This window comes from Myiozetetes cayanensis, unplaced genomic scaffold (genome assembly GCF_022539395.1).
Source record: "Myiozetetes cayanensis isolate MyiCay16 unplaced genomic scaffold, myiCay2020 scf12, whole genome shotgun sequence".
NCBI lineage: Eukaryota > Metazoa > Chordata > Aves > Passeriformes > Tyrannidae > Myiozetetes > Myiozetetes cayanensis.
The window spans coordinates 9715798-9727705 of record NW_026086826.1 but is presented as its reverse complement, the minus strand read 5'-3'; positions in this window follow the sequence as shown (position 1 = coordinate 9727705).

Below are 11908 nucleotides of genomic sequence, written 5' to 3'. Positions count from 1 at the left end.
TTAGGTTACACCCTCCTCGGGGGTACTCCTGCCTGATGGGGACATAGTTCTTGGAGTGCACCCTCCTTTAGGTGTGCCCTCCTTGTGGTGTGCTAGGCTTGGGATGGCACGTGTCAGAGGGCTACTGGTAGCACCCTCCTTGGAGTGACACCTGCCTGGAGGGGTGCAGCTGCCTAAGAGTGACAGCCCTTGGAATACATCCTGCTTGCAGTGGACTCTGCTTGGGTGGAACCTTCCCTATAGTGTGCCATCTCTGGGGTGCACTTGCTTGGAGGTCGTATCCTCCTTGAAAAGCATGTGCCTGAGAGTGACACTCTTCTTGGAGTGATAGCCACCTGAGGGGCACACTGTCCTCAGGGTGCATCGTCCCCTGGCTGTGAGAGGGATGTCACACGTATCTGGGGATGCAATCATCAGAGGGTGACACTGTCTTTTGGGAACACCCTACTTTTGATGCTCCTTCCTTGGGTTGATTCCTCTTCTTGGTGACACTGTACTTGGAGAGGCATCAGCCAAGGAAGTTGCCTTGCCCCAAAGAACACATTCCCACAGGAGGGATGCTTGTAGTAGGACTCATGGCCTTGCATGCACCCTCCGAGGCTCAGCTGTACCTTGGGCTGGGTAACAAGGTGTGTGAGTATGAGGGACAGATGGTAGTGGAGAAACATGGGCAGGCGGAGGAGTAGGGAGGGAGGGGGGATGTTTTGTTTTGGAATGATTGGGAAGTGGACTGAAGGGCCAGAAAAGAAGTGTCAGGTAGAAGAGAAGGGTCACTGTGGGGTGGGTAGCGGGTATCAGGACCTGCCCAGTTAGTTGGTGCCATATCCTGGGTCCTGCATGCTGAGGAAGGGAGATGGCACTTACGGATGTGTCCTTGCTCCCCTTCACTCTGGACCGCAGACTGGGAGAAGGGGAGACCCACTGTGTGTAAGTAAATTCCTGAGTGCTGGGAAGGGCTGAATTTGGGGTGATGGTGATACCTCCCACTGATGGCAGCTGCTGGGCAGTGTATTGGGTGTGATGGTGCATGAGCAGTTCCCACTTGGCAAAGCAGCCTCATGAGCCTTCTTGTGGATCAGTAGCTGTGTTAATGCAAAGGAGCAAAACAGATGCACGGGGAGGGAAACATCAATAACATCAGCAGTCAGTGCAGCCAGCTGAAACCATCTCATATCTTGGCAGCTGCTGTTTCTCATGAGCTAGCGGCTCATCCTAATGATAGTGTCATCCATTCCTTAGTATTTCAACCCTGGGACAGCCTGGTAGGGTAATGTTGTGTATGAAATAATAACACAGCTGCTCCAAGTGGGCTACTATTTGCTGGAATTTCTCATTAGAAATGTACTTTGAGGGGAAGAAAATCCTGTCCTGAAGTGAACACCTCTTTAGTGATCTTTTCCATGATGAATCTTTCTGCTTTTACTCTGCAGACAACTGCAACCCCAAAAAAAGAAAGCCCTTGCCATGATGTACAGGAGTGAGCAGCTGGTGCAGGTGTGTTCAACATAAGGTGAAGATCTCCCTGCTTTGCAGTCTGGTGAAGATCTCCCTGCTTTGCAGTCTGGTGTCCTCAGCTACCTCTTGCCTCGGTGATGGAACCCCAGTGAATCCTGTCCTGGGACCTCTGTCTTCAGAGCAGAGCTCAGGCAAAGCAGGAGCTTCTCTTCAGCTCAGACAGGAGAAATGGGTCTGTTGTTTGTGTAGAAGCTCAGATCTATTTCGCTTTCAAGCAATCACTCAATGGACATTTTCAGCCAGAAGTCCAAAAGATCTAATGAAAGCAGGGTGTTCTCCCTCCTCTCCTAAGTAAGACATAAACTTTGGGCCCCGTGAATAGTTCACATTAAAAAAAGAATGCATGCTCATCCCAAATAAATAGCATGGTTGAATACTGAAATTGGTCTAGCATATCTGAAAAGTAGTCCTGCCACATTTTAATAGTGTTAATTTGAAGCTGTTTGTTTCTTATTCAGCTTCATGAAGTAGCAGAAGGCAGTTACAAATGCAATCCATGCTCCAAGGTAATAAAGGTAATATTTGGGAAGTTGGAACAGTGTGTGTAAACAAAAGATACCTGATAAAATAATAACAAGACTATGCAACTGTGCTATCATAAATAATAAAATGGCAACTTAATTCCACAAATCCACTAACATAAGTAACTAAAATAAGAAGCTCGGGGTAGAACAGGAAGATTACTGTAATACAAAACCATATGTAGTTTAATAAAACTGTATCTGTTCAACCAGAACAACAGACATGAATTATGTGAAGGCATAATAGAAACAGTATTTACAAACAGTAAACTTTAGATAATATAGTAGTAATACTATCTCCTGGAAAGCCTGAGAAAGCTCTGTCTTCCTCAGACAGCTGCAAAATTGTCAGCCCATGCAAGTCTTTACCTTGGAAGCTCTGGGCAGCTCTCCTCTGTCTTTCTTTGCTCACAAAAGCACATGGGGTTTGTTTGATCTCCCCTTCCAGTCCTGGCAAGCCCTGACTCTGCCTGAATGAAGCACCACACAAATAGGTGTGAACCTGAATGGTGTTTGTTTAATGGTTAAACTAAAATGTTTAACGGGAGCTGCTGTATGGAGATGCACTGTTTTGCCATCCTACTTGTTTCCTAAAAGTTAGTAACTAAATCCCAGAGCAAACTGATCTGTTGTGTTTCCACCGCCTGTTATACACATAGAAGCTGTTCACTAGAAACATCAAATTAATATTAATCAGATTTTTAATTTACAGGATATATTTTGGGGGCTTAAGGTTTTCAGGAGAGTTATAGAAAGCCCTTTGCTTGGCAGCAGACGTCACCAGGTGGGTGAGTGCCCTCTATCCCCAATTGCCCTGCAGAGCCTGTGATGCTCCTGGAAAGTAGTGCTGGGGCTCAGGCTTGAGGATATTTACTTAATTTCCCTCTGGCTTTTAAATGTATATGTTTATGTACATGTATTTATACAACGGATGTCTCATTTGCAGACACTGGGGAAGGGAGCTGTGCTTGCAGGCAGGAGCTGAAGGGTCTCGTGGAAAAGGCTGGGTGGGGGGGTGTTGCTAGGAGATGGAGACTCCAGTGTCTGGCAAAGTGGCATATTTATTTTTGGTACAGATCACACAAAATGGTATTTGACTGTGAAGCAGCATAGAGATCTCTTCTCTCTGCTTACGTTCATGTCTGAATGATCTATCTTTGTGTAGTAGCATTGTAGCTTATTTAAAATAGAAATTAGATGTAGACTGGGTGGTGTTCAGTCCAGCTGGAGGCTGGGTGTCTGCAATCTCCAAGCTTTTTTTTTTTTTTTTTTTTTCCCTATTTTCTTTTTCCCTACTCATTGAGAAATCCCTTGTCTCAGCAGCAGGATATATGTCTCTGTTTAGAGGAAGGCATCCTTGCATGCCTTTGGTTCCTTTGTGGCTGGTTGTCTCTTGTTTTTTCAGGCACTGTGAGTTAACAGTCGGTTTTTCTGGGTTTGGGCTTATTAAATACATCCTGCCAGGGCTTGTTCTCTCTTGCTTTGTTGCTTGTGCCCCTTGTTACACCCCAGTGCCAGCCGGGAGTCAGCCCCCCTATCCGACCTGGCTGCACATCCACCCTCCTCACAGACAGGGACTATGAGATGGCACTGGGAAAGCTGCCCTGGATTGCCTGGTCCTTCACTTGGGGCACTCAGCTCTTCCTGGTGTGCTGCCAGGGCTGGATTTACAGTAGAAATTACGTCTGAGTGCTAAAACATGGAATGCTTTTGCACCCCTTTGTGGGATGCCAGAGTCCTGGGCAGAAACACAGCTCCCTTGTAGCTCCTGCCTGGGCTTATGCCACATGCTCACATTTTGCTAATGTTCCTTGTTTCCTTGTAGGCTCTCTCTTCACTCAGTATGTCAGGGACCTTTTTGGAAATGCAGGGCTAAACAGCAGGATGCTGAGGGGCTTGGGGGATGCACCAGGCAAACCTGGGTGCTGCTTGTTGCAGCACTGGCTTCATGAACCTGCATGAACCTGCAGAAGGACTTGAACATCTCAAGCTGTGTCCAACTTGTCAAGGGACTTCACCTCAGCACCCTGAACCTGTCAGCCCATTTGGGAAGAGGTTACGATGCTGTATTTTTCCAGTTCAGTGTGACCAAAAAAATGCCGGGGATGCTGTGCATCTGTTAATACAAAAGCTCAAGTTCGGGGGCATGCTATCTGACCCTTGTAAGTGCCCTAAATCTGTGGATTTTCAGTAGGATTTGCTTTCCCAGTCTGTTTTTGGAGGAGATAGTTAATGAGATAATGCAGCAGTGGGTAAACTGTGACATGTGAAATGGGTTTTTTTGAATGTTAGACAAACTGCATGCATCAGAGGCAGCTTATGCACATTAGATTTATAACTAAGCAATTCCCATTTATATTATGTAAGTGATGTTATTTATCAAAACCCATGTAGTATCCAAGAGCAGATGTTGAACCATTTGTGCTACAGTGTTGGAAATTAACTTTTCTGGGGATTATTCAAATTATTAGTTATTCAAATACAGTCCTGTGATTGCAATAGAATGTAACAACAAGCAATATTATTCCAAAAATGTACTGGATATGGGTCCAAAGCCTGTTATGGTCTCTTGTTGGTACTGGGTGAAAATCTGAACTGTATGTGATGCTCTGGTGGGAATGTGTGCTGAAAACTCTCCCTGAATCAGAGTGGGGAAGGAGTGTGATGCTTCTTACATTGAAAATAGAACGTTTTAAGCATGTACATGATAAACATTCATTTAATGAGGAGTCTGCTGAAAAGAGGCTACTTGCCTATGCAAACACTGAGTGCATACATGCTCTACCAGCAGCTAAAGAAGGACATTGTTTCCAAGTGGATTACTCCTTCTACATGAAAATAAGAGTTCTGGGTAAGATTTTATTAAGGGCACAAATGAGTAACTAGATTCCTCAACCCATTAGAATTTAGTAGTCATTAATTCCTGTTATCTTTTTATGTGCTCTGTGATTAGTATGATGGTTTATTTGGGGATTTGAGGGTCATTTTTAAAGTAGATAGTTATGGTTGGATTCTATGATCCTAGAGGTCTTTTCAAACCTTAACAATTCTATGACTCTCTATGTGCTAGTCCTTTTTGTGCAGTCATGGAATCAATATTTTAGGCTTTATCCACAAATATGAAGCACAATGTGAGCTATATGGAAAGGTGGGAAGTATTTTTTTATTTTCATGCAGCCTCACCCCCCTTCTTTTCAAGTTGTGGGCAGTACAGTCCCTAGAGAAACACTGTAGCCTGGAGCTCAGCAGCAACTCCTGGAAGATAACTTCTAGCAGTGTGAAGGCAAAAGCAGTGACCATGTGAGCTGCTTATCGCATGTTTTTCAGTAGCTTTCCAAGTGTATTTTCTTTTAGGGTGTAATCTGTAGGATAATCCCAGCTCTCCTGGGAAAGCACTCACTGGTGAGGAGGAGTTTGAAGTTTATCTTCATCCTTCTGTTTGCACCCCTGAGCAAACAAGTGCAGGGACAGACTGAGGAAGAGTTTAGGCTTTGGTCTACTGGCTGTACAGTAGATCTGGCCTTTTGACCTTGCTATGAAATGCTGCTTAAAGATCCGTGACCTTGCAGAATCAGTCCACTATTTCCCTGCCCTGTCTGTAGTGCTGCTCTATATCAGAGCATTGCAGCAAACAGGGTGGAACAGCATGTTCCCCACGTCCACAATGGCCAGGACAAGAATAGGGCTAAAATTAAACCACACACAGATGGTATGAAATGAAGAAATACTTGAAGTGCGGCTTATTGAAGTGCCAGAATCTGTTATTTGGACGGGACTGTGGAGTGCAGATGTTCTTGCCTGGGGTGGAGGGACGCTCTGAGCTCAGTCCCTGCACGTTTAGTGCCTGGTTCACGTCTCACCAAGGACCTCAGGATTCAGGTTCAGCCTCTGTGGGATGATGGGCAAGCCATCAAGGGTTACATGAATTTAAGGGTTGAAGTGCCCAAAGTAGGAGAAATGTAGCTGAGCTGAAGCCTAAAAATCCCTATCCAAACCTTCCACTTGGCTGCTGCCAAGCCCTAATGTTGAAGTGGCTTTTATTTTATTTTTGCTTTTAAGCTCCCCACCTGGGAATCTGCCAAAAGTCAGACCTCTCTTATTAACCCAAACTGCTCCATTTTTAACAGTGCTGAGCTGTGAAATCACAAAGCCTAGAACAACCCATGGTGACAGTATTCCTCTGCATCTTAGCAGCTGCATCTTAGGACCATCTTTAGTGCCTTGTGGTACCTGCAGTTCAGGACAAAGCTTTACTTAGGGGAAATCAGGAATTCTAGCTCCCATTTCCAGTTGTGTCAACATGTCATCTTCAATCACCATTTTTTAAGGAAATCTAGATATGATTTAGCCCTCAATCTGTCTGTGTTCCAGTTCCTCATCCTCATACCTCATTCCTTCTCCCCGCCTGTGTCTAAGAGGGCATTTTAGACTGGAAACTCTCAGACCTGTTCTGAAAAATGTACGTATTTATGGCAGGACATTACACTTCGTGGCAGGCTGTTAGTATGATGGGTTGGCTGTACCCTTGACAGATTTGTCCCCGCTGTTGTCTGTGCCGGGTCTGAGCGTCCCTCGGCCGAGCTGTAACACATAGTCCTGTTTGTGTGTGTGTTTTTAATAAGCATGTTGTTTTAACTGAAACGCCTCTTTCTGGGGCTGCCACTCTGGGAGAATCGCTCTCGCCCTCTCTCATCACTGTGGCAAACTGAGAAAGGTTTCCTTTAGTCAGCTGGGGGAGAGGAGGAGGATTTATGAATTGGAGAAACACATTCCTGATGTGGAGTAGGCACATTCCCCATTCCCCCCACTGCCCCCCGCTCAATAAAAGCACCATTTGTGTGGCAAATAGCCAAGGGTTTTATGAATACAGCTCTTACTTTCTCCAGCTGCTAGAAACCTTTCTCAAATATGAATTAAAATAAAACGCCTTGCTAGACACTTTTAGCACTCATAATTCTGCTATTTTTGGTCTGTGGTGGGGAGTTCTTGCATCAGAAATCTTGGTTGGAGAGGCTTGAGTGGCTTGTTTCAAATATTATGAAATTGAAAAAAAAATCTGGAAGATGTATGGCTTTAAATAATCTCCCACATTATAAGGATCATCAGGAACTTGATGTGATTATGTCCCTAGCATTTGATGCTTCCCTTGCTTTTATGGCTGTGAAAATCTATCTCTGATATTTTATAGAGGCTTGTCCTTTCTTCAGAAGCTACTGGGGTGGGTTCTTGAGAAACTGGCCCAGTTGAGATTTAGTATTTTTAATAAATCAACTCCTGGGGAAAAAAGATAGGGACTGCAATCCATGCATAGGAATGTCTTTTAGGTTTAAAGAAAAGCATTTTAGGTTCCATCATGGAAATGAGTTTTGGTAAGAGATGTGGGAAACCACGATAACATTAAGAAGATGGCTGAACAGTGAATTTGCAGTTTGCATAGCAGAGTGTGAGCAGGGAGAGATGTCTTGGGATTTGTCAGGAAGGCAGGCAAAGGGCAGGGAGATGTGCTCATTCAGCTGCATGCCCAGGGGATCCTGGAGGAACGGGAGTGCTTTTTCCAGGGGGGATGAATTTGGAGAGTTTGCAGTTGTTAGTGATTTTCTGTATCAGCCCTGTATTACCTGTGCAAAAATAAAGATTTAAAAATCCATTTCTGACAGCATAAGTCATGCTTTCTCCCCCTCCCTGCAACTTCCAAGCATACTTTTGAGAGGGCAGCCAGAATCATTTTGGATATCCGCAGTGAGTGACAGCAGGATTGCTTTCCTGGAGGAAGGGGCTCACACGGTGCCTGTGTGGCCACAGGCACATCAGGACCTTCCCAGACATTTTGTGCATTTGTATTCCAGCCATGTGGCAGCCAGTGGTGCAAGGTAAAAGTCTGGACAAATATAAAATCTCACTCAGATTTTGAACATGGATCAAGAAAATGTGTCTGGGGAGTGGAATCTAGTTGTATGTAGGTTGCAGTGGCATGAAGATGGAGCAGATGTAAGTTGCAGACATTCATTGAATAGTCTCTCATATATTCCTAGACCTGTGCACAGCAAGGAGAGTTGGAACTGAGAGCAAATCTCACTTTATGAATTAGGATGACATGACAACAGGATGGCTCAATTTATTTGCAAGTTTATTTGCAAGAGCAGTACAGATTTTTCACTTCTGTTGCATTAGCCTGAATCCCAGCCAGATCAGAGATAAATAGCAGAGCCTCTTAGAGGTGGAAAACTAGGCAAAGGGCCATCAATGCTTTTGCATCGTGATCTATGCTCAGAAATACAGACTTTTGCTGACTGCTAGGAAAAAGAAAGTATTCCCCCCATTGCAGATCAATCACCTTTGAGGATGAAAAGTTCCATATCTGTAATGGTTGTACCAAGGCTGCCACAAAACAGATGCTGAACGGTGACTACATGATTGGCATTTTAGTGTGACTGTGAGTTGGAGGCTTGTCCAAGGCTGTGGCAGCATTCTGTATGTGGGTCACCGGGCTTAACAGGCAGCAACGGGAAACGTGTGTGAACTGTCGTGCTCATTTGGAGAGAGGATTTAATTATCTAGAGGCTTTGATGAGAAATAATTGCTAAAGGCTTTAATACAAGTTGCCATTGTCCAAGAAGTTCTTGTCCCTTCTGCAAGAATTTTGTGTGTCCAGGCTTACCCCGGTGTTGATGGAGCAAACTGTGCTTCCATATGAGAGAGAGACATCTTTCATGGGCAGTAACGATCCATCAACTGAAGTGGGGGAACACTTCACAGCACAGCAACCTGACCAGATACAAAACACTTTAAAATGTGTGCAAACCCTGACTTGCAGCACTCCTAAGGCATTTTCCTCTCCAACCTGTGTGTCTTACTGCAAAAATCATAAGGAGTTAGGGCCTCACAAAGGAACGTTACTTGTGTTTTACCAATTAGAAGATAAACCATAAATCACACATAATAAAGGGTGTTTTCCCCGATTCCCAGGCTTCTGAGTTAATCTCTGTGCAATGCTTTCTTTAATAACTAAGCAGCGTATTGTGAAAATAAACCTACATTTGACTATCTGTGTTAAAAACAAACAACTCAAAACCTCTTTCGAGAGAAATAACAATCTTTTGGCTATATTTTGTGTACCTAAATAAAAGCCTCATAACACACCAATCATGCCCACTAGATGTGTGCAGCAGCAGTACTAGACAGTTAGGGATATCATATTTTGCTTAGGCTGTGTTGTGTGTTAGTGCATCAATTTAATTTTACAGTCTGCTTGATATGGCTGCTTTTATAAGCAGGGATATCATTTTACTTGTGTCCTATTACAAGTTTATGCATTTGTATGATTTTCCATTTGTCATCCAATGCATGCTGAAAGCAGTTGGCTTTTCCCATGGACTTCAGTGTATCACAGGATCACAGAAATACAGAATATGCTGAGTTGGAAGGGACCCACAAGGATCATCAAGTCCAGCTCCTGGCCCTGCACAGGACCATCCCCAAGAGTCACATCATGTGCCTGGGAGTATTGTCCAAATGCTTCTTCAGCTCTCTCAGGTTGTATCAGGAATTTCCTGATTACAATTTACAATTTGAGAAATTATATATTGTAATAATCCTGCAAACGTTTTCTAACCAGCTCACGTGATACCAGATATCATCCTACAGTAGCATTTTTGGCCCATTCTTGTGCCTTGTGTAAATGAAAGCAATTTTCACAGCTGGCCTTCCCATCAGTTCCTTTTGCTGCTTGGAGATTAGATCTGCTAATCTGGTTTTATCATTTCTGTCAGTCGGCCATACTGGTTTAAACCTTTTTTGCTCTGCTTCCCACTCAAGGATGCCCTCTTGGATGTGAGCCTTGGGGATAGCGCGGCCGTGGGAGCCGCGTTCGCATCCTCTGCAGAGGTCTTTGGAGACCTGCCCTCAGATGAGAATGTTAGTTTTTCACAGCCCACTTAAGTAGAAATCAAAATGTTTTTGCCAAGTTTGCTAGGCTGGGAGGAAAAAATCTGGAAGACCTGCAGATGTAGGTGGAATCTCATGAGCTTCCCTGGAGAGCCCTAAACCAGCACACATTGCTGTGCATCCCTGCAATTACTGTGGCAAAGCTTAATCACTAACAAAGTGAGGTCTCATTAAGTCTCTTGCTGACATACCTGGGCTAGGCTGGGGTGTTTAACAAGTAGGAAACACAGATGACTTTGAGTCTTGTAAGTCGACATGTGGAAGCGGAGCCCTGCTATGTTTCCCAACCATCTGAGTTGCACATGTTCAGTGAAGGTGCTCGTGATTTGGCTGTTATCTCTGTATGGGAGAAATGGAAGATAAATCTGAAGGTTTTTCCAGACAAAAGGAACTTATCAAGTAATACTGCAAGCAGACAGTGCAGAACCAAGCTTGGATTTGGTCCTTACTTTGAGCTGAGTGGAAAGAAACTGTTGCCAAGGATCAGATGGAAAATCATTTAACCCTCTTTGAGACTGAACAGCAGCTTTGCTGAGAAAGTCTAATTTGGAATACAAGCATGAGAAAAATAACAAGAGCAATGATTGATACAGTGATTGACAGCATGTCATGTAGGACAACCTGCAAACTCGGCTCCTGAAGGTTATACCATGTGTGATCATGGACTCTGATGAGGTGGAGCTATAAAATATGAGAGGTTATAGAGGAAAAAATGCTGCTTCTGATCCTTTTCACCTCTTCTGATGTGCCTTTTTCTTACCCTGCCTGCATTTCAAATTCTTTTTCAGGCATTAAATTTGTTGGGGCAAGTAGAGGGATTAACTGAACAAATTCATGCATCCTAATATTGAGGGCCTTTTTATTTATTGAATTCCTCATTGTTTGTTACATCACAATTCTCTGACCTCCAGCTCATGCTCTATGTTCACTTGACCGTATTTGCAGTGACTCTTTTTTCTCAGTTTTCTTTATAGTCTGGCTCTTTTCTTTCATTATTATTTCGTTGAGCCTGGCTCTCTCCTTTTAAAGGCCCTCGAATGCATCCAGAGGAAGGTAACAAAGCTGGTGACAGGGCTGGAAGGCATGTCCTGGGAAAAATGGCTGAGGATGTTGGGCTTGTCTAGTTTGGAGTCAAGGAGGCTAAGGGGTGACCTCTTTGCTCTCTACAGCTTCCTAAGGAGGGCACATGGAGGAGATGCTGAGCTCTTCTCCCTGGGATCCAGTGATAGGACATGTGGCAATAGTTGAAAGCTGCACCGGGGAGGTTTACACTGGACATTCAGAAGCTTTTTTTTACCAAGAGGGTAATTGTATTCCAAATGATAAATGACAAATAAATGATGAAAGCTACTTTTTCTCCTTTCTAAAGTGATTGCAGCTATACAAATAGAAAACGGTGGATGGGATTATTGAATAATGGCTATTTTTGGAATTTAGGGTACATTGGTGCTCTTGTACAGGGGTTCCCCTGCTGTGGTTTAAGTGAGCTGAATATGCTGTACTGTGGCTAAAAGAAAGAATTGCAAATCAGATCCATCTCATGCTTAGCTGTGCAGTGAAATTACTCTGGATGGCCAGATCTTTATAGTGAACTGCATATGAAGTTACCCATTTCCCTTGTCTTGCAGAAGAGCTGTGATATCCAGACAGGCTTTGAATTCCACCTCTCTCTTCAGTCCACAGTAACCAACCTTTTACACAGGGTCATGCTGCAGGATGCCCTTAGGTCTCCATGTGGAGCAGAGGCAAGTCTTGCTCTTAGGGCAGCCCTGGTGCTTCTTGAGCCCTAGTGAAAAAAGCCTGTGGTTTTTTTGTGGAACTCATAGCTGAACATCCAGAGTCCTTGCTGCTTATCCTTCATTTGGAGTCACATGCTTTCCTGTTTTTATGAAGGATAAGGCTCTATATTATCAACACTGTTTTCAGCA